We start from the raw sequence: 23,555 nt of genomic DNA, 5'->3' as shown, positions 1-23,555 counted from the left end.
CCCAGCTCAGAACCTTGCTATATGCAAATTAGTCTGTCCCTGGCCCAGTGTATCATGGAAACAGGGCAAACCAAACTACCAAGCCAATTCTTTCACTGGGAAGGAAACAAGCTACCGGGGACCGGTTTCTGGCATTTCAGCGTTCTTCGGCCCGGCTTGCTTGAATCCTGATGGTGCAATGAGCAAGGGACTCACGTCTGAGTATACCCTTCCACGCTTATGGTGGACAAAATAATTAAACAACAGGGGGTGGTGATGGACACAGTTTCTGAATTAAGCAGAATACTCTCACCCAGTCAAGAGATCAGGGCTTAATCCAACACCGTTTTTTAGCTCACTGCACCATCCCAGCTCAGAACCTGGCTATATGCAAATTAGTCTGTCCCTGGCCCAGTGTACCATGGGAACAGGGCAAACCAAACTACCAAGCCAATTCTTATACTGGGAAGGAAACAAGCTACCGGGGACCGGTTTGTGGCATTTCAGCCGTCTTAGGCCCGGCTTGCTTGAATCCTGATGGTGCAATGAGCAAGGGACTCACGTCTGAGTATACCCTTCCACGCTTATGGTGGACAAAATAATTAAACAACAGGGGGTGGTGATGGACAGAGTTTCTGAATTAAGCAGAATACTCTTACCCAGTCAAGAGATCAGGGCTTAATCCAACACCGTTTTTTAGCTCACTGCACCATCCCAGCTCAGAACCTGGCTATATGCAAATGAGTCTGTCCCTGGCCCAGTGTATCATGGGAACAGGGCAAACCAAACTACCAAGCCAATTCTTTCTCTGGGAAGGAAACAAGCTACCGGGGACCGGTTTGTGGCATTTCAGCCGTCTTCGGCCCGGCTTGCTTGAATCCTGATGGTGCAATGAGCAAGGGACTCACGTCTGAGTATACCCTTCCACGCTTATGGTGGACAAAATAATTAAACAACAGGGGGTGGTGATGGACAGAGTTTCTGAATTAAGCAGAATACTCTCACCCAGTCAAGAGATCAGGGCTTAATCCAACACCGTTTTTTAGCTCACTGCACCATCCCAGCTCAGAACCTGGCTATATGCAAATGAGTCTGTCCCTGGCCCAGTGTATCATGGGAACAGGGCAAACCAAACTACCAAGCCAATTCTTTCACTGGGAAGGAAACAAGCTACCGGAGACCGGTTTCTGGCATTTCAGCCGTCTTCGGCCCGGCTTGCTTGAATCCTGATGGTGCAATGAGCAAGGGACTCACGTCTGAGTATACCCTTCCACGCTTATGGTGGACAAAATAATTAAACAACAGGGGGTGGTGATGGACAGAGTTTCTGAATTAAGCAGAATACTCATTGCACCATCAGGATTCAAGCAAGCCGGGCCAACGACGGCTGAAATGCCAGAAACCGGTCCCCGGAAGCTTGTTTCTGTCCAGTGAAAGAATTGGCTTGGTAGTTTGGTCTGCCCTGTTCCCATGATGCCCTGGGCCAGGGACAGACTAATTTGCATATAGCCAGGTCCTGAGCTGGGATGGGGCAGTGAGCTAAAAAACGGTGTTGGATCAAGCCCTGATCTCTTGACTGGGTGAGAGTATTCTGCTTAATTCAGAAACTCCATCCATCACCACCCCTTTTTGTTAAATATTTTGTCCACCCTAAGCGTGGAAGGGTATACTCAGATGTGAGTCCCTTGCTCATTGCACCATCAGGATTCAAGCAAGCCGGGCCGACGACGGCTGAAATGCCAGAAACCGGTCCCCGGAAGCTTGTTTCCGTCCAGTGAAAGAATTGGCTTGGTAGTTTGGTCTTCCCTGTTCCCATGATGCACTGGGCCAGGGACAGACTAATTTGCATATAGCCAGGTTCTGAGCTGGGATGGTGCAGTGAGCTAAAAAACGGTGTTGGATCAAGCCCTGATCTCTTGACTGGGTGAGAGTATTCTGCTTAATTCAGAAACTCCGTCCATCACCACCCCTTTTTGTTAAGTATTGTGTCCACCCTAAGCGTAGAAGGGTATACTCAGACGTGAGTCCCTTGCTCATTGCACCATCAGGATTCAAGCAAGCCGGGCCGTCGATGGCTGAAATGCCAGAAACCGGTCCCCGGAAGCTTGTTTCCGTCCAGTGAAAGAATTGGCTTGGTAGTTTGGTCTGCCCTGTTCCCATGATGCACTGGGCCAGGGACAGACTAATTTGCACATAGCCAGGTACTGAGCTGGGTTGGTGCAGTGAGCTAAAAAACGGTGTTGGATCAAACCCTGATCTCTTGACTGGGTGAGAGTATTCTGCTTAATTCAGAAACTCCGTCCATCACCACCCCTTTTTGTTAAATATTTTGTCCACCCTAAGCGTGGAAGGGTATACTCAGACGTGAGTCCCTTGCTCATTGCACCATCAGGATTCAAGCAAGCCGGGCCGAAGATGGCTGAAATGCCAGAAACCGGTCCCCGGAAGCTTGTTTCCGTCCAGTGAAAGAATTGGCTTGGTAGTTTGGTCTGCCCTGTTCCCATGATGCACTGGGCCAGGGACAGACTAATTTGCATATAGCCAGGTTCTGAGCTGGGATGGTGCAGTGAGCTAAAAAACGGTGTTGGATCAAGCCCTGATCTCTTGACTGGGTGAGAGTATTCTGCTTAATTCAGAAACTCCGTACATCACCACCCCTTTTTGTTAAATATTTTGTCCACCCTAAGCGTGGAAGGGTATACTCAGACGTGAGTCCTTTGCTCATTGCACCATCAGGATTCAAGCAAGCCGGGCCGACGACGGCTGAAATGCCAAAAACCGGTCCCCAGAAGCTTGTTTCCGTCCAGTGAAAGAATTGGCTTGGTAGTTTGGTCTGCCCTGTTCCCATGATGCACTGGGCCTGGGACAGACTAATTTGCATATAGCCAGGTCCTGAGCTGGGATGGTGCAGTGAGCTAAAAAACGGTGTTGGATCAAGCCCTGATCTCTTGACTGGGTGATAGTATTCTGCTTAATTCAGAAACTCCGTCCATCACCACCCCTTTTTGTTAAGTATTTTGTCCACCCTAAGCGTAGAAGGGTATACTCAGACGTGAGTCCCTTGCTCATTGCACCATCAGGATTCAAGCAAGCCGGGCCGAAGACGGCTGAAATGCCAGAAACCGGTCCCCGGAAGCTTGTTTCCGTCCAGTGAAATAATTGGCTTGGTAGTTTGGTCTGCCCTGTTCCCATGATGCACTGGGCCAGGGACAGACTCATTTGCATATAGCCAGGTTCTGAGCTGGGATGGTGCAGTGAGCTAAAAAACGGTGTTGGATCAAGCCCTGATCTCTTGACTGGGTGAGAGTATTCTGCTTAATTCAGAAACTCCGTACATCACCACCCCTTTTTGTTAAATATTTTGTCCACCCTAAGCGTGGAAGGGTATACTCAGACGTGAGTCCCTTGCTCATTGCACCATCAGGATTCAAGCAAGCCGGGCCGACGACGGCTGAAATGCCAAAAAACGGTCCCCAGAAGCTTGTTTCCGTCCAGTGAAAGAATTGGCTTGGTAGTTTGGTCTGCCCTGTTCCCATGATGCACTGGGCCAGGGACAGACTAATTTGCATATAGCCAGGTCCTGAGCTGGGATGGTGCAGTGAGCTAAAAAATGGTGTTGGATCAAGCCCTGATCTCTTGACTGGGTGAGAGTATTCTGCTTAATTCAGAAACTCCGTCCATCACCACCCCTTTTTGTTAAATAACTTCTAGAAGTGGCACTTCGACACTAGACACATTAAATCTGTGCACATCATCGCTCAGCATTTAATCTCACGAGTTCACACATACCAAACTCGACCCTGCACTCCCCACACATCAGGAACTACCATGTACACACAATATCCCCATGCATTCCTATGGGAGGGCAGGCCACTCTCACCACACATACACAGAGAGCGCACGCACTTAACACTGGACCACAGTGAAAAAGTGCGCAGAGGCCTAAAATCACCAACACCAGATTACCGAAGCAGGCTAGGCAAATGCAAAAAGTTTTGGGGTGAACCTGCCAAAAGGGCTAAGTCCAACACAGAGCATATGCACTCTAACACTGAAAAGCAGTGGTTAATCGCAAAGAGTCCTCAAACCAAAAAAACAAGGTCAAAAACAGGAGGCCAAAAGACAAAGGTCAGGAGGTGAACCCGCAGAAAAAGCCAAGTCCAGCAGTATGCACTGGCAAAGCTAAAAGGAGAACAGCTGCTAATGCTTGTTTTTTTTGTAGAAAACAATCCTGCTGAAAACTTTTGTGGATGTCTGACCGCCCTGTGTCATTCTAGGCCTGTCCACACCTAAGCACTGCATTGCTGTCCTATCTGGCCTATCACTATTTCTCAGTTTCCCATTGGTATAGGTATCCCTTTGGAATTCATCCCTCTGGATTTCTCAGGTGGGATAGGCTTACTTTCTCTCACAACAACTCTCTCCCAATTACTCGCTGTCAGGGCTGCTGATCTATCGACCTCCGGGTGGGGTCAAGCAGTTCATCAGCTCCCTGCTGGAGACAGCATTGACACTGGCAGCCTCGGCCCCCAACTTCCTTCTTCTAGGAGATTTGAATCTCCATTTGGATGACCCTGGAGATAAGGTGGCTGCTGATCTGCTGGCTGAACTGAAAGCGTGTAATCTGACCCTGCACAATAATGAACCCACGTATCTGAAGGGTCATCTACTGGACCCTTTATTTTCTAACGTTCCACTCCTGAGGGCTTTCCCGCCATGCCCCCTCCCCTGGTCAGACCACTTTCTTATTCCTTTTAGTTTGACCCTCATGTCGGAATCAAGTTCCGATTGTAAGGGCACTATCCGGTCTTCACAAAGACCTTGGTCTAAACTGTCCCTTGATGGTTTAACCACTGCCCTTGAGCAATCTACTCCTGCCCCCCTCTCGAACCCTCTTGAAGCAGACTGGAGTTTCCACAACTGGTGACTAGGAGCACTGGATGTGGTGCTTCCCAAGAAGTGTAGTTCCAAGAAAAGTAATGGGTTTAAAAACCCTTGGTACACAGCTGAACTTCGCGACCTTAGAAAGGTCTGCAAACGACTGGAACGCGCCTGGCGCAAAGACTGGTCCACCAATAGTAAAATCCCTTATCAGGAAGCCATGAGGGCATACAAGCTAGCCTGTAACCACACGAAAGCGGCCTTTTATGAAGAGAGAATCAGGACTGCTTCCAAGTCCTCAAGAGAAACTTTTATTATAGTCAAGGAACTCCTGAAAACCCCCTCTCCTTCATTGCCGCAATCTACGAGCAGAGCTAGGTGCAACAAACTTGCACACTTCTTTGACAACAAGGTCAGAAAAATCCTACAAAGTCTTCCTCTCAGTACCCCTCCCTCTGAGTCCTCAATGCAGGTCGAGAGTGGTGTGAGCCCTTTGTGGGAAGTTATCACTCCCATAACTGAGGAAGACTTCCACAAAGAATTAGCCAATCTCAAAAGTGGCTCCCCCATTGGCCCTATGCCGATCCATATTCTTAAGCGGATTGCACAGACCATCTCCCCGCGGGCCACGGACCTTTTGAATGCCTCCTTCGGCGGTGGGGAAGTTCCCCCTAGCTGAAAGAAGGAGATTGTTAAGGCTCTTCTCAAAAAGCCGGGACTTGACCCTGACGATCTGGCGAACTTCCGCCCCAATTTCTTTGCTGCCGGGCCTGAGAAAAATTGCGGAGAAGGTGGTCAATCGCCAGCTGTCCACGTTTCTAGAAGATCATGACTTGCTCAAGAACTCGCAAACAGGCTTTCGCCCTGGGCAGGGTACTGACTCTGCCCTGATTGCAGTAGTGGAGGAAGCCAGTCGCATTCTTGACGCAGGAGGCTCGGCAGCTGTGGTCCTCCTTGACCTCAGCGCGGCATTTGATACCGTCGACAATGGTATCCTCATTCAGCCCCTTACTAGGGTGGGAGTATCCGGCCAGGCTTAAAGCTGGATTACTTCCTTTTTGAATGGTTGGTCCTATCAGGTCTGCGATGGCACGACCCTCTCCGAGTCGATCCCCCTCCAGTGTGGAGTCCCGCAGGGCTCTTCGTTGAGCCCGACGCTCTTTAATATCTACATGGCCCCACTGGAGGATGTGGTTTCACCCTTCGGGGTGAAAATAGTGACCTATGCGGACGACACCCAGCTTGTCGTCTCGCTATCCCACCATGAAAATGCGGCAGAAAGATTCGGGTGCTGTCTGACAGGCATCATGGCCTGGATGACAGAATCACGGCTGAAACTCAACGGGTCCAAAACGGAACTTATGCTGTTGGGTAACCTTTCCACCTCCCTTCCCAAAGCCATGTGGCCCCCCTGTCTGGCGAGGCGCCCCAACCCAAGAATGAGATTAGGAGCTTGGGGGTATGGCTGGAGCCTGACCTGACGTTCAGAGTACAAACTAAGATAGTGGCAGGTATCTGCTATGGTTTGTTACGCTCTGTCCGGAAGGTGTTGCCTCTTCTTCCCTTCAGCTCCAGGAAACTTCTGATCCAGGGGCTAATACTGTCAAGGTTGGACTACAGCAACGCCTTGCTGCTCGGTGCCCCTGAATCAGCCATTAACACCCTTCAGCGAGTACAAAATGCGGCGGCCAGAGTACTGACAGGCACGGCGAAAATAACTTTGGCCAAACCTGCTCTCAGATCACTCCATTGGCTCCCCATCCGGGAGAGAATCAAATTTAAGGCCCTTTCCATCGCCTTTAAGTCTCTCCAGGGAATGGGCCCCCCTATTCTCAGGGACCTTATATGCCCCTACAAGTCCTCGCGTTCCCTTCGCTCTGACGCGAGCAACTTGCTGACCACCCCCAGAGTGAGAAGAGCACGTTCCGGAGGCCGGAGGTTCTCTGTGAATGTTGCCAAGATCTGGAACGATCTTCCTGCCGCTCTTCGCCTGGAACCCTGTCTCCAGAAGTTTCGGAAATCCTTAAAGACCTTCCTTTTCCCGCGGGGAGTCTGAGTCCGTTGTCTGAGGATCATGGAAGCTTGCGGTGTGTACCAGCGCTGGGACGCTCTTAGGCAGCCATGTGCTTAAGAAATCAATTTTCATTTCATTTCACCATTGGTGGGGTCGACATGTATCTACCAACAGAGCACTGTAAATACATGTGGGTAGCCAGATATTAGGAGACACAGCTAGTGCACATAAGTACCATACTTGAGCAATTACATTAAGTATGTGAACATATTCATTTTATGTACAAGTGATTTGCTTACAATCCCACCACTTTATTCCAGAGCTAGAAGTAGAACCTGGGTTCCCTGTTTCCACAGTTGGCACCATAGACCCTAGACCCTATCTCGTTTCCTCTGTAACAATCGTCCTCATTAACCACATAACCCAATGAATGTGTTAATAAATTATTGCACATCTGTCAAGATTGAGTGTTCGATTAATATGTTAGATTTCGTAAACGTATGACTCGTGGTGACATTTAGCTAAAGCTATCAGTAGCAGACAGTGTCATAACTGTCCCTTGTTTTTTGTGCTAGAAAGTATTTAAAACCTATTGCACTGCTAATTTCCCCAGAATGAATGTACTGATTTGTTTGCAGTCTATCATTAAGGGATAAGTGCTGACTGGATGCATTCTAATTAAGGTGAAATGCATGATGTGTATAAGATGTTCTCCCCATGACACCGCATTTATTAATCTATGTGCTTCACGGGACAGCCTTTGATGCCACAGAGAGTATATGATAAACTAAAGATTATAACAGGAAACATCAGCATTACCTCCTCGTAAGTCTTCCTCGCCCCCTGAGTTACAAAGTGAGCTTTAGCTCCACAACAGAACCCTCCAAAGCAAAAAGAAACCACCTCCCACCCCCTCCCAACATGGCCGACCAGTCCCACCTGACCTCTATAAGAGGCGGACCGGCCCAACCAACAGCCTGTTTTTTTTGTTCTGCGCGATTCTCTCCAGAGCGCTGTTCAGGTAAGATGGGCCGGAGTGAGCTGGCCCTGGGGTTTAGGGTGGAGGACCTGCTCTAGCGGTCCCTAGTGCCTTAGGCCTACTAATCCCCCCCCCTCTTCCTTCCCCCGGTCCTGTGGGGCCAGTTAGGTGCTGCTATAGCGTGCCAAGGGTCTACAGGGGGGGTGGGGCGGCCGGGGATGTGGGGTGTTTAGTCATTCCTTGTTTCCCCAGGTCGTTACTGATGGGCCCTAACCACTATGTGGGCGTTTGGGTCCTACGCAGCAGATACCCTTCGTGTGTATGCTCATGTGTGTGTGCTGATCTCCTGCTCACAAACACTGCTGTTGAAAGTGACCTGAATCTAACATTCTGGCTGTCTAATGAGTTGCAAAGGGTATTGGACTTGAGCTGCTCCCCTGTCTGCCTGCAGTTTGTTAATGTGTTCTTGCTGCGGTAGGGGGATGAATTGAGAGGGCTGGCTAGTCATAACTGTTTCCGCCTCTCCCGTCTGTGTTTCGTGCATTGGGTAGAGAAGTTATCATTTGCATACTTTTTTTACGGGCACTCTGGGCTTCCGTGGTGGTTGCTCAGTGGTACCGTGCTGGGGCCGTGCCTGGAGCGGCAGCGCCCCGGCGAGGCAAAATCATTGGAACACACAGCGTGTGTTACCCGGCCTCGAGACGGTGAGTCGCTAACGCTCCCTCACGGAGGTGTTGGGTTTCTGCCCGTTCCGGTTTCGAAAGTCCTTCCTGCTCACGGCTGGCCTACCTTGCCTGTCGGCGGGTCCTCGGGGGCTCCGCTGTCCGGCTCCGGTTGCTCCCTCCGCGGCGCTGTGCGCCGCCGCCTCCCTGCGTGTCTTTTGGCCCTACGGGCCGCGGCGGTTTGCGGAGCTGATGTTGACTCCGGACGCCCCCCGGGGGCGGGGTCTGGTTGCCTCCAGGTGCGTCCGAGGATGTCTTTCTTCGGTCTTGCGTGGCATTCCCCGGCTGATTTGGACGCTGCGTGCAACCAAGGAGCTATAGCTCAAAGGTAAGGCTTGTACCTTTGGTGGGGACAGCCCCCACAGGCCAGGGTTCGAATCCTGCCAGTGCTGTAGAAATATCCCAAGGTGGGAAATTTTCAAAACTGTGATTTAGGGCGCGTCTGTCTCCTCCTCGAAGGGTCCGGGGTTCATTCCTCGGTGAGGGCAATATTTTATTTCTTTGCTGCGTCACTGGCACGATGTGATTGCTGTCTCACTACTGTTTTTTGTGTCCGGCCCAGTATTGTCTGGCTGTCGCAGGCAACACAATGTTTGGTGTTCGCGTTGTTTGATGTGGCATTTACAACTGACAGTTAGAGTACGGACTTTGGTGCTGACAACCACGGTTCGATCCTCGGGGTCGACGGCACATCCTGTACTTCTGAACTAATGTCTTACTTTCCTTGTGTAAACTTGGACAAGGTGTCATGTCCTGCTTCTCTGTGGTTCACTGGCGCGACCTATGAGTGCGCGGTGCGACGTAGGGTCAGTTCCCTTGTGTCTGTTTTCCCATTCTGACGCCATGGCTCGTCCTAGGCCGTCAGGTTGCTCCGGACCCGAGGAGTTTGAGTGGCCGGGTGGCTGTGCCTTCTGGTCTCCTTGGGGGGGGGATAGATCCCTTCTGTCTCCATCTGCGGGGTCTCCCTGTTTGACGACGCTTGCCCTTCTGGCATTGCGCGGCGGGGTCCCCTTGACCCCTCCTCGCCTCGTCTACCTCTCGTCCAGAGGGTGGGTGGCCCGATGGTTGGTGCAGCGGTCCCGGGCAGGCCCGGGCCCTGTAGGCGGTTCCCCGCCTCGGCGGGTCTCTGGGGTCGGTTGCGTCCCCGGTCCGGGGATTTCTAGGCCTCGGTGCCTAACCTACCTGGAGTCGCGTTCTGCGGCTCTGAGCATTGATGTGCAGTTCGGCAGGACCCCTACGCAGGGAGGTAACGCGAGTGCGTGTTTTTGTCCCGCGTTAGGGCGTGAAATTCCCTCTGCCAGCGGCGGGGGTATTCCCGGGTTTTTCTCGGGGTGCGTTCTCGGCGCATGTCTCCGGTCTCCCGGCCTCGGCCTGCGTCCATTGTGCTGGGCATTGGGGAGGTGGACTTGTCTCCTTTGCCGCTCGGACTCAATGCTGGGGAAGGATATGCGTCCCTGTCGACGGTGACGGCTTTTCATTGGGGCCCGCTCCCCCGGACACGTCCTTCCTTCGGCCTCCCCATCCGCCTGTGGATCCGGGCCCGAGTTTCGGCTCTCCCCGGTCTGGTACTGGGTCTGCCGCTCCCTTCCTTGGGTCACCCCTAGGTTCTGGCTTTCGGCCATCTCTCTCCTGGGGGTCCCCTGGGGGGGGGGCTGTGGCCTCCATTGCGTCCCGTCTTGGGTCGCGGCTGTCCCCGGGGCGTTTGCCTTCTCGACGGGTTGCGGGGGGCCGGCTCCGTCCTTGGTCTCGCCTGTTGTTTTTTCCGGACTCCTGGGGTCGGCCTGTGGGGCCGGCCGGCGAGGGGGGGTTCCCTCTCTCAGTGGCGGGTACTTCCGTTGGCCTTGCCTCCCGGCCCGGGGGTGGGAGCTGTGCTCCTGGCCCCCCTGGTGGATGTTCTTCGCCGGGTGTGGGTCTTGTCGCTCCCGGTCGGGAGGGGTGATTCCTCTCGGCCTCTTCTTTTTCGTGGACTTCACGTCAGGCGGTGTCTCTCCTCCGTCGGGGTCCCTTCGGATCCCGTCTCTGGCTTGTACGCCTTCGGGGGTCGTAGGGTGCTCGCTTCGGCAGCCCATTTGCAATAGCTTGCTTAATCTCCACAACGGCCCCTCGCGGCGGGATGCCTGGCTTCCACCTTGTGGATACCCTGCCGGGGTATCTCACAGGGGAATACCAGGACAGGTTCCCTGAGCAAGCGCATAGATGCCTGCGATATGGGCGATTTGCGCTATATAAATACATGTACATTTAACTGTATTTGGGGGCCTGGCGGAGATTAGCATGGCCCCTGCGCGCGGTTGACACGCGAATACGTGAGATTCACGCGGCTCCTCGTGCTTCGGATGGCCGAGGGGTCTTAGGCGCTGTGTTTTGGCCGCAGTCTCCTCTGGAGGCGTGGGTTTTGTATCCCGCGAACGACCCTCCGGGCCTGCCATCTGTCGCACCGGTGCATTCGGTGTCCCCAGGTCTGGGTCGGGTCGGTCGTCCGGCTGGTGTAGGTGCCACCGGCTTGCCCCTTCGGGCTATCTTTCCCCCGGGGTCCGGCTGGGTGGGGGCGGTCCGACTGGGTCGGATCTGGCCTTCGTTGCCTGGTCTCGCTGACCCCGGTGGTGTTTCGGCGCCTGGGGCCTCGACGCAGTCTGCCTCCAGTGGCTTTGTTCACAGGGGGGGGCCTCGGCCCTCCGGCCCGGATTCTGCTCTCTCCTCCCGGGTCCTTGTGGTTGCCCTGTCTGTCGCTTGACCTTGCGGTCTGTTGTTCGCGTTTCCCCCGTGCCATCTGAGCTGCGGGATTCGCTTGGGCAGGGCCGGAGTGCTCCTGGGCGCTTCGGCAGCGCATGGACTTCTGTTGGAACGATACAGAGCTGAGTGGCTTGGCCCCTGTGCGTTATCTCGCAACTTCGGGGGGCGTTTTCAGTTTGTGGCTCCCGGCGGGGCCGCCGCCCATGGTACCCGCTCCTTTGGCGAGCGGGCGGTTCGAGCCTACTGGCCGAGCGGGGTTCTTCTCGTTCCAGGGTTGGGTCCCCCGCTCCTGGAGCCGGGGATGAGCCGGCCCTTTCTGCTGGCCTGCCTCCGTCGGCAGGCCTGATTCTTGGGCGGTGGTCGCTGCTTGCTCGGGGTTGAACTTCTGGGGCGGTGGTTTTGCTGCTGGGCTACCACTGATCTTCCACTTGTCTTACTGTGCCGGGCGGAGGGCTTCCCTCTGGCTTGGGTGCGGTCGGCTTGGTGCTGTCCGCGCCTTCGTGGACCCCTTGCGGGGCTTGGTCCCGGTGGGACCGTTGGGCTGCCTTGCGGGCCTTCAACGGTCCGATGTTCGACGGGCTGGTCTCCCTGGTGGCTCGCTTGGCTCCGAGGTTATTTGTCCTTCGCCCATGGGCGCTCTGCCAGTCTCCCCCTTGGGTGCTCGCTTCGGCTGCACATATACTTATATTGGAACGGTACGGAGGAGATTTGCAGGGCCCCTGCGCAAGGGTGACTCGCAAATTCGTGAGGCGTTCCGCAGGAGTCTTCTCTCTCGTTCTACGAGCTCTTCGGGGTCCGCCCTGTTGGGCCCCGGCCCTCGGTGGCTTTGCGGTTCCTCGCCTTTCAGGTGGTTTTCCCTGGTGGCGATGGTGTCTGCTGGGCGGATGGGTGTGCGGGGGTCGTTCCTCCGCTCCCCGCCCTTCTTGCGGGTTTTGCCGGACGGGGTTGTTCCTCCGGCATGTCCCCCGTGTCCTTCCCGGGGTTCCTTCCCTGGGGCCTCGGACTCAGGTGGTTTCTTTACCGCTTTTCCCGGCCGACGGGGTTCCTCCCTTGTCCGTGCTGGTTGTTCGGCGTGCTGTTTTTGCTTCTCTTGGCCGCACGTCTTTCCTTTCCCGGTGGGATGACCTGTGTTGTGTCTTTTGGCCCGGTTCGTTCGGGCCGCTAGCCCTCGTTCCACCTTGGTTCGCGGGCTGGCATCCTTCCCTACGCTTCGCTGGGTTCGGTGGATCCGGCGGGGGCCCAGGGTCGGTCCGCGAGGTGTGGCTCTGTTCCCTGGGCCCCCTTCAGGGTGTCTCCTCTGTGGAGTTTTGTCGGGCGTCGGCGGTGTCGTCCCCCGCCTTGTTCGTGGGTCTCTTCGGTCCCGGGGGACTTCGCTGGGGCCGTTCGGAGTGCAGGTGCTGCGGCTCCTGGCTGGCCTACTTTCTCTTTATATCTTGATTTCAGGTTTCCTGTGATCCCTGTTTTCTTGTCGTTTATTCTACTTCAACCTTGGGTTGGTTTCTCTGCATCACCGTGTGGTGTTGTTCTTCTGGTGGTCAATGAAGCCTTGTTGGCTTGGGTATTTGCTCACTTTGTAACTCAGGGGGCGAGGAAGACTTACGAGGAGGTAATGCCCTGGTTACTTACCGGTAATCTTCATTACTCCGAGTATAGTCTTCCTCGCCACATGAGTTCCCTCCCCCCCTCCCTGTCTGGCTATCGGCTTCATTGTTTGCTTGGTAGATCAGGCTGTTGGTTGGGCCGGTCCGCCTCTTATAGAGGTCAGGTGGGACTGGTCGGCCATGTTGGGAGGGGGTGGGAGGTGGTTTCTTTTTGCTTTGGAGGGTTCTTTTGTGGAGCTAAAGCTCACTTTGTAACTCATGTGGCGAGGAAGACTATACTCGGAGTAATGAAGATTACCGGTAAGTAACCGGGGCATTTCTGATTAGTTACAGCTGCGAGTCATTAAGTAACCCAAACAAAAATATGCTCATTTGTCGCGCATTCATCTCATTGAGGTGGGTGCGACAGACCAGGGAAATGAAACTCGAATTCTTTTCTCTGGTGACAGAGTGGAACATCCCCTGGGCAGAGAGCTGAGGTGTGTGACAGTGCCGGGTCGGACACGGCTCTGTTTCTTCCTTTCACTGCCTCACAAAAACCCCAAGAAACACAGATGCTCTGTTTTGATGCCAAACTAGCTTTCCGTCCTCCACCTGTGATCTATGAGAACTGAAGAAACCTCCTGGGACTTGAAAAAAACAGGGGGTTGAAGCCAGGGAACAGAAGCTCACACTGGCAGCGCGTAACGAGGATAAAGGCTCTCTCTGTGTCAAGGCTCAATAAAAGAAGGACATCCTTCTCTTGCTTGCCATCTGACGTGCATGCTTGGGCTCACCATGTTTCTGTAAACGTACATGCAACATGTAGGCAAAATTCTCGACGCATGCACCAAGACGATCCTGAAGGGTGCTTGGGCCACGCAGCACGCGCCATCTTGCTTTGCTATGTATGAATCTAAGGCCCACTCCTGTGCACGATGGCCAATGCCAAAATGAAGGAAGTGCCTTCAATATTTTACAGAAGTCCATGCTTTCAAAACTATTGATCCAGCCACTTTCCATGTTAGGGTTCAAAGTGACAAATTGTACACCACAACACTTTCAAAGATCAGGTAAGATTTAAAGATTTCACACGAAATAATGAAAACACCAAAGACCTCGGGTAGTGTCCGTTCAGGCAGTGGTAGCTGTCACTGGTCGAAGGGGAGGGACACTCCTAGTGCTGGATCTGGCTGGCACCAAAGGTAAAAGAGGGAAGTGGCCTCCAGGGGCAAATTAGTTTATTAGGCAGTGGTTGAAAGCGGAGAGCCTTAGATCAGTGAACATGTCTCTATATTTACCTGCCTGTTGTTGATTTTGTGGGAATTTGTAACTACTTATTATTAATTCTAGAACTTGCACCAGTCCTCTCTAGGGACTGGTGCAAGCTATATGAAACTGAATAAATGAATACATGTCCAAATAAAAATAAATATTAGATAAAATGGCCACATATGTCTCTTTCAGTTAGGAAACTGCAGTCTTACTAGGCATTGCCAGCATGTTCATGCTACAAACAGCAGAATGGAGATCCGAGAAATTATGACCTGCAAATACTGGGGCGGTGAGAAGAATGCTAGGTGCATAAATATACACGTATGAACTGTCATCTTTGACTAAAGTAAAAAGGCAGTCGGTGGTGGAACAACGAATCTTAGCTAGGGCCAAGTTGCCTACGATTTCGAAAGAAGCCTTCCTTATAACATGCATGTAGAAAGAGGAAAGAAAATCTGACACTCGGTAAAAGAATCATTAAAGGAAACTGTCTCCCTGACGTGGATTTGGGTAAACATAGATGACGCATGTACTTCAGACGTGGTTTTTCCCTACAACCCGCACGACCTCAGAGCTTCCTGGGACAGTGCGTGCACGGATTGCAGAAAGATCTGATTAGGAGCACGTGAACTGCAGCGCAGTTTCGAATGAAAGGAGGAATCTGGTTCAACCGGATTTTAATTGGAGAAGCATTTCTACGGGCTGATTGTTTGTCTACCGGAAAGCACTACTCTACGTTGTTGGCTCAATGGCATCTCTGAGTCAAAGTTTAAACGAGTGCTCTATCTACCTGGGAAAAGCGAAAGGAGTAGAAACTCAAGCGTAGGCAAAACAGAAAAAAACAATAGTCTTGCTGAAATACCTAGCGCTGTGTCTACAGAAATCCTTGCCACACTACAGAATTGTGCAACCTAAAACTCGGGCCAAGATTCAGAAAGGTTTAGCGCGGGCTAACGTTACTGTTTTAACGCTAAACCTACGCTAGTCCTTTTTGGAAATTAACAAAGCAATGTAAATTGGTATTTGCATTGGTTTGTATGGAAAAGTAAGGCAAAGCAGCGCGAGACGCTGTTTTGCATGACTTTACCACAAGGGGCGTTACACGGGTGGTACATGGGCGTTTCCATCCAACCACCTATGCTTTTTGACGCTAAAGCCTATCTACTAACATTAGTAGGCAGGGTTTAGTGCCAACAATGTAACTACAGAGAAGCCGCCGTTAAAAGGAGAAATGTTTCCACTTCTTGCTTTTCCGACTTTGCATGCACTGTACAGCACACAATATGAATGCATAGGAACCATGCACAACATTTCTTCTGTGAGAATTTAATGCACTCAGTTTGTAGCGTGCTCGAGGGGTATCACTCTCTGACCAAAGAATGTAGGGGCAGATTTATGATGCCCTTGCGCCTCTTTGCGCCGCAATTGCGTCACTTTATTTGACGCAACGGTGGCGCAAACAATGCGCCCTATTTACAACGTGACGCATCTAGGAGATGCGTCACGTTGTAAAGCCCTGCGCCATAAGGAGGCGTTCCTGTGCAGGGGGGCGTTCCTGCGGAGGAACGCCTCCTGAAAGTGGCTGAGTGAAATCTATGAGATTTCACTCAGTCACTTTCAGGCCAATGCTGAGTCAAAACCCTGCGCCTGCTTGAAGCAGGCGTAGGTCTTGATGCAGCATTGTGAAGATGGGGCACCCCCGAGCCTTGCTGGAGCTGCGTCGCGCTTGCGACGCAACTCCAGCAATGCGCCACATTTCCGGCACAGATGCGTCACGCATCTGTGCCGTTTTTGCACCATGGTGCGCCGCATTGTAAATGCTGCGCACCATGGGTGGCGTAGCTGTGGCGCACTATGGCGCACATTAACTGGCGCATCCAAGGGGATGCGCCAGTTAACATAAATCTGCCCCGTAATGTCCAATTCAAATGTAGTGTTCCCTAGTAGGGTCTGTCTTCCTTAGCACCGCCAAATCCCTATTTCCTGGGGTTGATTAGTTTTCCAATTTAAACATAAATGAAGCACAAGCTGTTTTTCAGTAAATAGACAATGTTTTAATCGTTATCTCTCTTTTTAGATTCAGTTCAACTCATTGCTTGGTTTCAGCAATAATATGTAAATAAATTACATTGTTCAATACAATCCTCTTTCCTTTTCTCCATCCCTCTATTTACTGAAAAACACCTTCGGCCACACGCATCAACCTATTTAGGAAGTGCAAACGGTGTGAATCGGTAAATTCGTCCGTTTGCGATTCCTAAATAGGTTTTTGGGATGCAGCAAACATTTTTGGAAAAATTGCTATTTTTAGCGAATTCCAAAAATGCGATTGCTTTTAAGGAATCGCAAATTTGCGATTCCTTAAAAGCAATACATGATTACTTTTAAAATTGCGAATTCGCAATTAGGGGGTGCAAATTACCACGAGGGTGAACCTCGTGGTAATTTGCGAAAATGTATTAAAATGCTCAAATTTGCATTTTAAAACACTGTCATGTTACAGACACACATGTCCTTAGGACATGTGTGTGTGAAACAGGCACTTCAAAATACATTTCAGGGGTGCAGGGGGGGGGGGTCCTTTGGACCCCCCCCTGCACCTATGGAATGCATTAACATTTTGCGAATCGCTAATTGAAATTCGCAAAATGTTAATGCCTTCCCATGGATTCCTATGGGCCTTTTGGCCCATAGGAATCAATGGGAATTGCGAAATCGCAAATTAGAATTCGCATAATATTTGCGATTCGTTAAAAATTGCGATTTTTACCGAATCGCAAATATTATGCGATTTAAATCATGCATCCCATTTTGCGATTCCTTATTTGCGATTTTTAGGGAATCGCAAATAAGGAATCGCAAAATCGGACTTTGATGCATGTGGCCGCTTGTGTTTCATGTATGTTTAAATTGGAAATCTAATTAATGCCAGGAAATGGGGATTTGGCAGTGCTGTACAACCCACAAACACAGTAGGAAAAGGTTTTAAACTTGTCTATCCATAGCATTTTGTACAGGAAAGGGACCTTTCGTGTACAGACCGATAGTAGACTTAGGCACACACCCTAGCACTAAAGCGCTAAGGTGTTTGCCTTGCACATGGCAGCTAAAAGCTGTGTTGGCGCTAGGGAGAGGGGAGAAAGAGACATATATTTGTGGATATGACTCTCTCCTGCTCACTCCCTGTCATGCAATCAGTGCAGCATTTCTTTTTTGGAGTTCAAATCTTTTTTATTTGAGAATACAAATAATACAACTAATACAGAAAATACAAATGATACAATAATTGCGAAAAAATTCGGAATACAGAGAAACGAATGCAAAATACAAAAGTAAAGTACAGGTTTACACGTAAGGAAATATACAGTGTAAGAATGGCTCATTGAACAAAGGGAGACAGAAAGTACAGAATTAGCTACTACAATCGACAATTTCAATGGGGTGATATTATGTCCATGATACATTAGTGCTTCGAAGGAACATAAAATGGATCCTTAATGGACACTTGTCATTTGAGAACAATGTTCATACCGTCCATCCATAATAGGTTGGAGCCAAGGAGCAACCTATTATGGATGGACGGTATGAATATTGTTCTATCCATCAGTGCAGCATTTCTAACTGCTACACTACGTTCCATGTTTTTGGGAAATTATGGGTCTCAGTGTAATTTACCCTATTAATTAACTTTTAAGAACCACAGAAAGGGTCATTAAACTGTTCGGACAATTTCTTCTTGCTATAAGCTGAATAAAGTGTTCTCCTGAAACACGTATTGTTGACAGTTCTTATATACACAGAATAGGCATTGGCTCCGCCCAGAGGAGTGGATTTCTCTTACCTCATGCTGTAGGATTTTTGATGCATCAATCGGCCTCTAAAGGACTGTTTACATTACAGAACATAATCGTCTATATATCATCTAAAAATACTTTGAAACAGCATCACAAACTATTTCTGATGCTCTAAAAAATATTGAGTTAAAAAATACTGTGTGGACAAAATATTGTGTCAAGAATATTGAGGACACTAATACCATGAAGGTAAGTTTCTATGCGTAAGTAAAGTTTTACTATACTTAACTTCACATATATGTACCTGGAAAAAAAGAAATATTTATATTTATATATTACCTACTGGTAGTCGCCAGTAGGTAGTAATCGTTAAAACCTAGTTTCCATAGGAAATCCGCAACATTCTATTTGAAATAACTTTGGCGCCGGTGGACGAATCTTCACGAATTTCCCCAAGATGATGGCCTGCTCCGCTCCGCTTCTTCCCTGAAAGTTTGGGGGTGATTCGTGAAGCAGAGGCCGAGAAAAAAGGGGGTCCCAAAATGTGTTTTCCCTATGCAATTTCCCATAGGACCTTTAGCCGGGGCTACAGCCCGAACGGCTGATAGGAATTACACCAAACTTGGCAAAAATGTAGAGTTCTGTTCACAGATGGGCCTTTATGTTAAATGGTGTAAATCCGTTCAGTAGTTCTTGAGTAAATCAAAAGTAAAATCATAGATATATATTGGCGGTGTTACAGTAAGCTTACTGTAAGCTTACTGTACTCTGTACCTTCCCGAGCACAAGCTGAATGCTAATTGGCTGTCAACTGTCTGTCAACACTCTAAACCAGAAAGTCTTGGCAGCCATCTTGTGCCTCGGTAGACTTAGGCACAAGAAAGCAGGGAAACAAAGGTGGAAAACACGCAAAGGGGGCAGGGTAGAAACACCCTGACCCCCTAGGCCTGCTCAGGGGGTCCCACAAGGACCCCCAAGGCCCCCCCAATCTAATTTTTTGAAAAATTGCAGGGTTTGCATAGGTACGCGTACCCAGCCGATAAAAAAAAAATTGCATATTTTTTATTTTTTTACATGGGGATTCCAACTCGGCATACTTAGGCTCAATTAAATAATAATAAATGTGTAAGTTGACTGCCAAATTACGTTCCTTGTGCCTCCACTATTTTGACCCCGTCCCTCTCTGCTGTCACTCTTAGACATACAATTTTCGATATCCATCTGGCAACAATTTGATTAAATCAATGACCAGCACTGGGAGTCAGAGCCGAAATATCTCTCATCGCATTTCCGCTTCCAATCTCTCTAGCTCAAACTTCCAATCATCTCTCAACCCGAAGAAGGATATGCCAATATATCCGGCACTGTTTGCATTCCAAGCCTCACTATTAAAATTAGAGCAACTCTCATTGGCGAAACGTCACCAGTGAAGAATCTCATTTGCTGTACTTTCTAGGGGGACTTCTGTCTTTTCAAAATGGCACTGCTCTGAGTTTCTCACTAAATGCTAGAACTGTAGCCCAGTGTTGCCAGATTCGTTGTCTGTTAGTTGTGAAGTGTCTGTAGGTGCCTCGCAATGTGTATGCAGGGCCCTGTGCAGAGTGTGAAGTGTGCCATGGGGGTCTCCGTCTGTGAGCCCATCCAATAGCTCGCTAGCTCTGCCCTAAACCTGTCCTGACTCCTGCTGTGGACACCTCTTCTCTAATGCGGACACACACTCCTCTGATGCTCTGGCAAACACGGGCCTCTGTCAGAGGAGTGCCCCTCAAAGTTAGCTTTGTGACAGTATCACGACATACCGTAACCAGATATAATGATTCCCAGCCTATTTACAACAGAAGGATGAAGGGCTGAGACGGTCATTGCCAAATTCAGGCTCGACATCTGCAGACCACAGTGAGCCCTGAAGTCACTGAGGGCTATTGCCGGATTCAGTTTAGTGATCTGCACTCCCACCACAGTGATCACTGAAGTCATCGAGTGACATTGGTGGATTCAGTCTTGTGATCTGCAGGCTACAGTGAGCCATGAAGTCAGAGTGATATTGCTGGATTCAGTCTCGTGATCTGCAGGCCACAGTGAGCCCTGGAGTCACTGAGTGATATTGCCGGTTTGCACTGACGTCCCTTTTTTTTGCCTGCTTAAAATGGGCTGGTGTTGTCAGACACTGGGTGCTTCCAGTTCTTTTGTTTGAAACAAAGAGTTTCACCTCTTCACTGCAGTGACACACTACTTTGAATTGGTGACTACAGGCACCTCTCAATAGCGATCAGACCCCCTGGGACACCAAGTGCTGGCGCTGTTACATTTCTGCTTCAGCCTTGGGGTCTCAGCAGCACTGCTGAGTTCACCAGCTCACCCACCCTGTCAGGCCAGGAAGATACAGTGCTACTTTGAACAGCATCTCAATGCTTCCCTTGCTGACCTCCTTCGGTCAAGTAGTTGCCACTCTTGCTTCTCTCGGTTATCTTCTGACCAGGTCAGGAATGTCCCTTTGACCTCCTTGTCACAGGTTTCAATTCTGGCGTGACCACTCAGCCCTTCATCCTTCCAAAGTCGATAAAGTAAGTGAGTACCACCTCTGGTACTCGACACCAAGATGCCCCAAGGGGTTAGCGTGCCGCACTCTATCTCCTACCTCCCATCCTTCACAACTATACAGAACTGTTGCATGTTTCAAAATCTGCAGAACTGCTCTCGCATCTTTACAAACTCTTTCTACCCCTTCTCAACTTCATAGCACTTCCCCATCCTTCAAAAGTGTAGAGCATACTTCCAATCCATCACATATCTACACCTTCAAACTATACAGAAATGTCCTCCCAACTATGCATAACTCTCCCTAACTAATTTGCAGAATGTCTTCTGTTTTTCCACATCTGCTGCCTTTTACAGTTCTTGAGTCACCTCCATTTGTTCAGTTTCCTTAACAGTTCCACAGAATTCCCCCATCCCTCGCAACTCCACCGAACAAAGTTTCCAACCCAGAGCAGCTTTCTTGAGCTCCTCTTGCATCCTTCCTAGTTCCATAGACCTCGCTCCTATTCCTCACAAATCCAAATAACTCCTCTCACGTCTTTCACAACAATACAGAAGTCTCTCGTGTGCTTTGACACTACAGAACTTGGCTCCTATCCTTCAGCAACCTACAGGATTGTTACACTCTTTACAATTCACAGAATATTACTTCCAAGCTGCATACAAGCTCCTAATGTTGCATACATCCTCCACAGCTTTCCAGAGCCTCCACCTTCATCCACAGTTTCATAGAATATCCCTTTGTTCAAAATGTTGTCCATCCAATCTCTCATCTGAGGAACATCCTTCTTGTACTTCGCTACTTTTCAGACTTTCTCCATATTTCACAACGATGTAAGACTAAACTCCTATCCATCCTGATTGTTTAGATAGTTGCTCCACCCTTTGCAAGTCTTGGTTTTGGGCTGTCATCGATTGTGAGTCGTTCTCCTCTCTGTTCTTGACTACCTGCTTTGAGCAGGGGCTGGTCATTACGTGCAATCTTACATTTTCACCTCTCGCCTTCGCACCACCTAGTATACAGCACGTGTGGACATAGGCTGTGTGTTACTACACACCCAAAAGATGATGCTGCTACCGTTAAGAACGTTTTTCACAAAGAACATAAGCAGGCACGGTCTCAGGGCGTTCTCTGGGTCACAGCAGAGGCACAACAGTGAGAAAAAGGTAAAGTGAGTTAACAGTGCACTGTAGTAACCGGTCGAAGATCTCGCCGGTTTTACCTCTTACTTGTTCCGTTTGTTAGTTTTAGTGCGTGTGACAATGCAACATTCCAGGAGCCATGCGGGAATAAGTCAGCCAGTCCATTTCTTTTCTTTGGTAGACTTGTAATCGATAATCTCTTAAAAATCGTGACTACAATTCCCAGAATGCAAAGGAAACCATTGAATGGATGAGTTGCTCCTGCCTGAACCGCGCGTTGGTATTTGGTATCTTCCAAGCCATTAAAATAATTGTATGGGTTGAAAATACCAACAAGTTAATTTCTAATGAATGAATAATGGAACTATTGGTGTTATTCTAATTGTAAATAGACCGTGAAGATTGCAGCAGGCATTGGTGCTATATTTGGTAAAGAGGATAAGTAGTTTTTGTAGATGCCAAATTATTAAAGCAACAAAGTAGGTTATTTCTTAATACCTAATTATATTAGTAGAGGTTTTTTTTGTAAAATGATTGCAGCCTTTTATTCAAGCTTAGCCATTTGAGATGTCATCAGTGATGTTACTGACCATGTCATAAAGGATGGAATATGTGATGTCATCAGCAGTGCATTGCGGGGTGCAAGTTATAGTTAGCTGGACTTAATCCCCCAACTTAGAACACCCTACAGGGAGTGTTAGCACAGTGGTGAAGGTAGGGGGCAGGGCTTGAGGTGATGTGAGTGCAAACATGCCCTGAGGTGCGTTTTAAGTTGGGGAATTAATTCCTGTTCAATTCAGAGGTCCCCTGGGGGGCAACTAGTCCAACAGGTATCTCCAGTAAGCGCCATGGAGCTGTGTTGCAGAGTGTTGTAAAAAGGGGGCGTGCCCTTTGAACGACTCTCTGCAACACAGCTGCCTGGCGCATACTGGAGGTACCTGGTGGGCTAGTTGGCTCACAGGGGACCTCAGGATTGAAGAGGAATTAATTCCCCGATCTAGCTCACTACTATTCCTGAAAAGTAAATTTAACTGTACTTACCAGTAACTTGAATTTCCTTCCAAAGGATATCATTGCCTGCTATTTATAAATTAAAAAATTATTAAATAAAAAAATAAATATTACAATTTTAATATTCATGCAGCCGCTTACACACCAACTGAGAGACTAATACAGACTTTCACACAGTTTAGTCACTAACCCATGCATTCAGTAAGACACGTTCAATCACTCACTTATACAGTCAGTCACGCACCTACTAAATAATCCCTTCAGGCACTTGAAGATGCACTCATTCTTCAATACACCTTGGCATAGATATATATGCAAAATATTTAAACTTTACAGAAATACACATTTACTGTATGATGTCATCAGTGATGTCATCAGTGATGTCATTTGAGATGTCATCAGTGATGTCCTGAGTGACATAATATGTGATGTCATCAGCAGTGCATTGCGGGCGCGCGAGTTATTGTAAACTATAACGGGGGAATTTCAATGGTTTTGCATGAGTGAAATGTCCAGCTAACTATAACACGTGTGAAACCTATGGTTTTTTCAGTAAATCTCTAAGGTTTTTTAAATGCTAATTTTTAACTGTAACATGTGTGAAACATGTTTTTTTCAGTGAATATATATATATATATATATATATATATATATATTCACTGAAAAAACCATAGGTTATAGACCATATATAGTTAGGAATTCGCATTTACAAAACCTTATTTTACTCACACAAAACCATTGAAATTCCATATATAGTTAGTTGCACTAACTATATATCGCGCACCCGCAATCCACTGCTGATGATGTCACATATTACATCATTCATGACATGGTCAGTGACATCACTGATGACATCACTGATGACATCTCAAATGACATCACTGATGACATCTCAAATGACATCAC

The 23,555-nt window shown here is 49.1% G+C and overlaps 1 protein-coding gene and 1 non-coding gene across 2 annotated transcripts in view; one reads left to right on the top strand and one right to left on the bottom strand.

Moving 5' to 3' along the window:
* The window catches only part of LOC147698070 (sodium/hydrogen exchanger 2-like), an 866,654-nt gene that overhangs the window by 465,362 nt on the left and 377,737 nt on the right, over window positions 1–23,555 (bottom strand). The window lies entirely within an intron of this gene.
* LOC147698071 (U6 spliceosomal RNA) lies at window positions 11,966–12,072 on the top strand. The gene has a single exon (XR_015299494.1). It is a non-coding gene; the product is annotated as a U6 spliceosomal RNA (small nuclear RNA).

Source organism: Lissotriton vulgaris, chromosome 8 (genome assembly GCF_964263255.1).
Source record: "Lissotriton vulgaris chromosome 8, aLisVul1.2, whole genome shotgun sequence".
NCBI classification, from domain to species: Eukaryota; Metazoa; Chordata; class Amphibia; order Caudata; family Salamandridae; genus Lissotriton; species Lissotriton vulgaris.
Note: the sequence above shows the minus strand (reverse complement) of the source record. Positions and strands in the feature narration are given on the sequence as shown.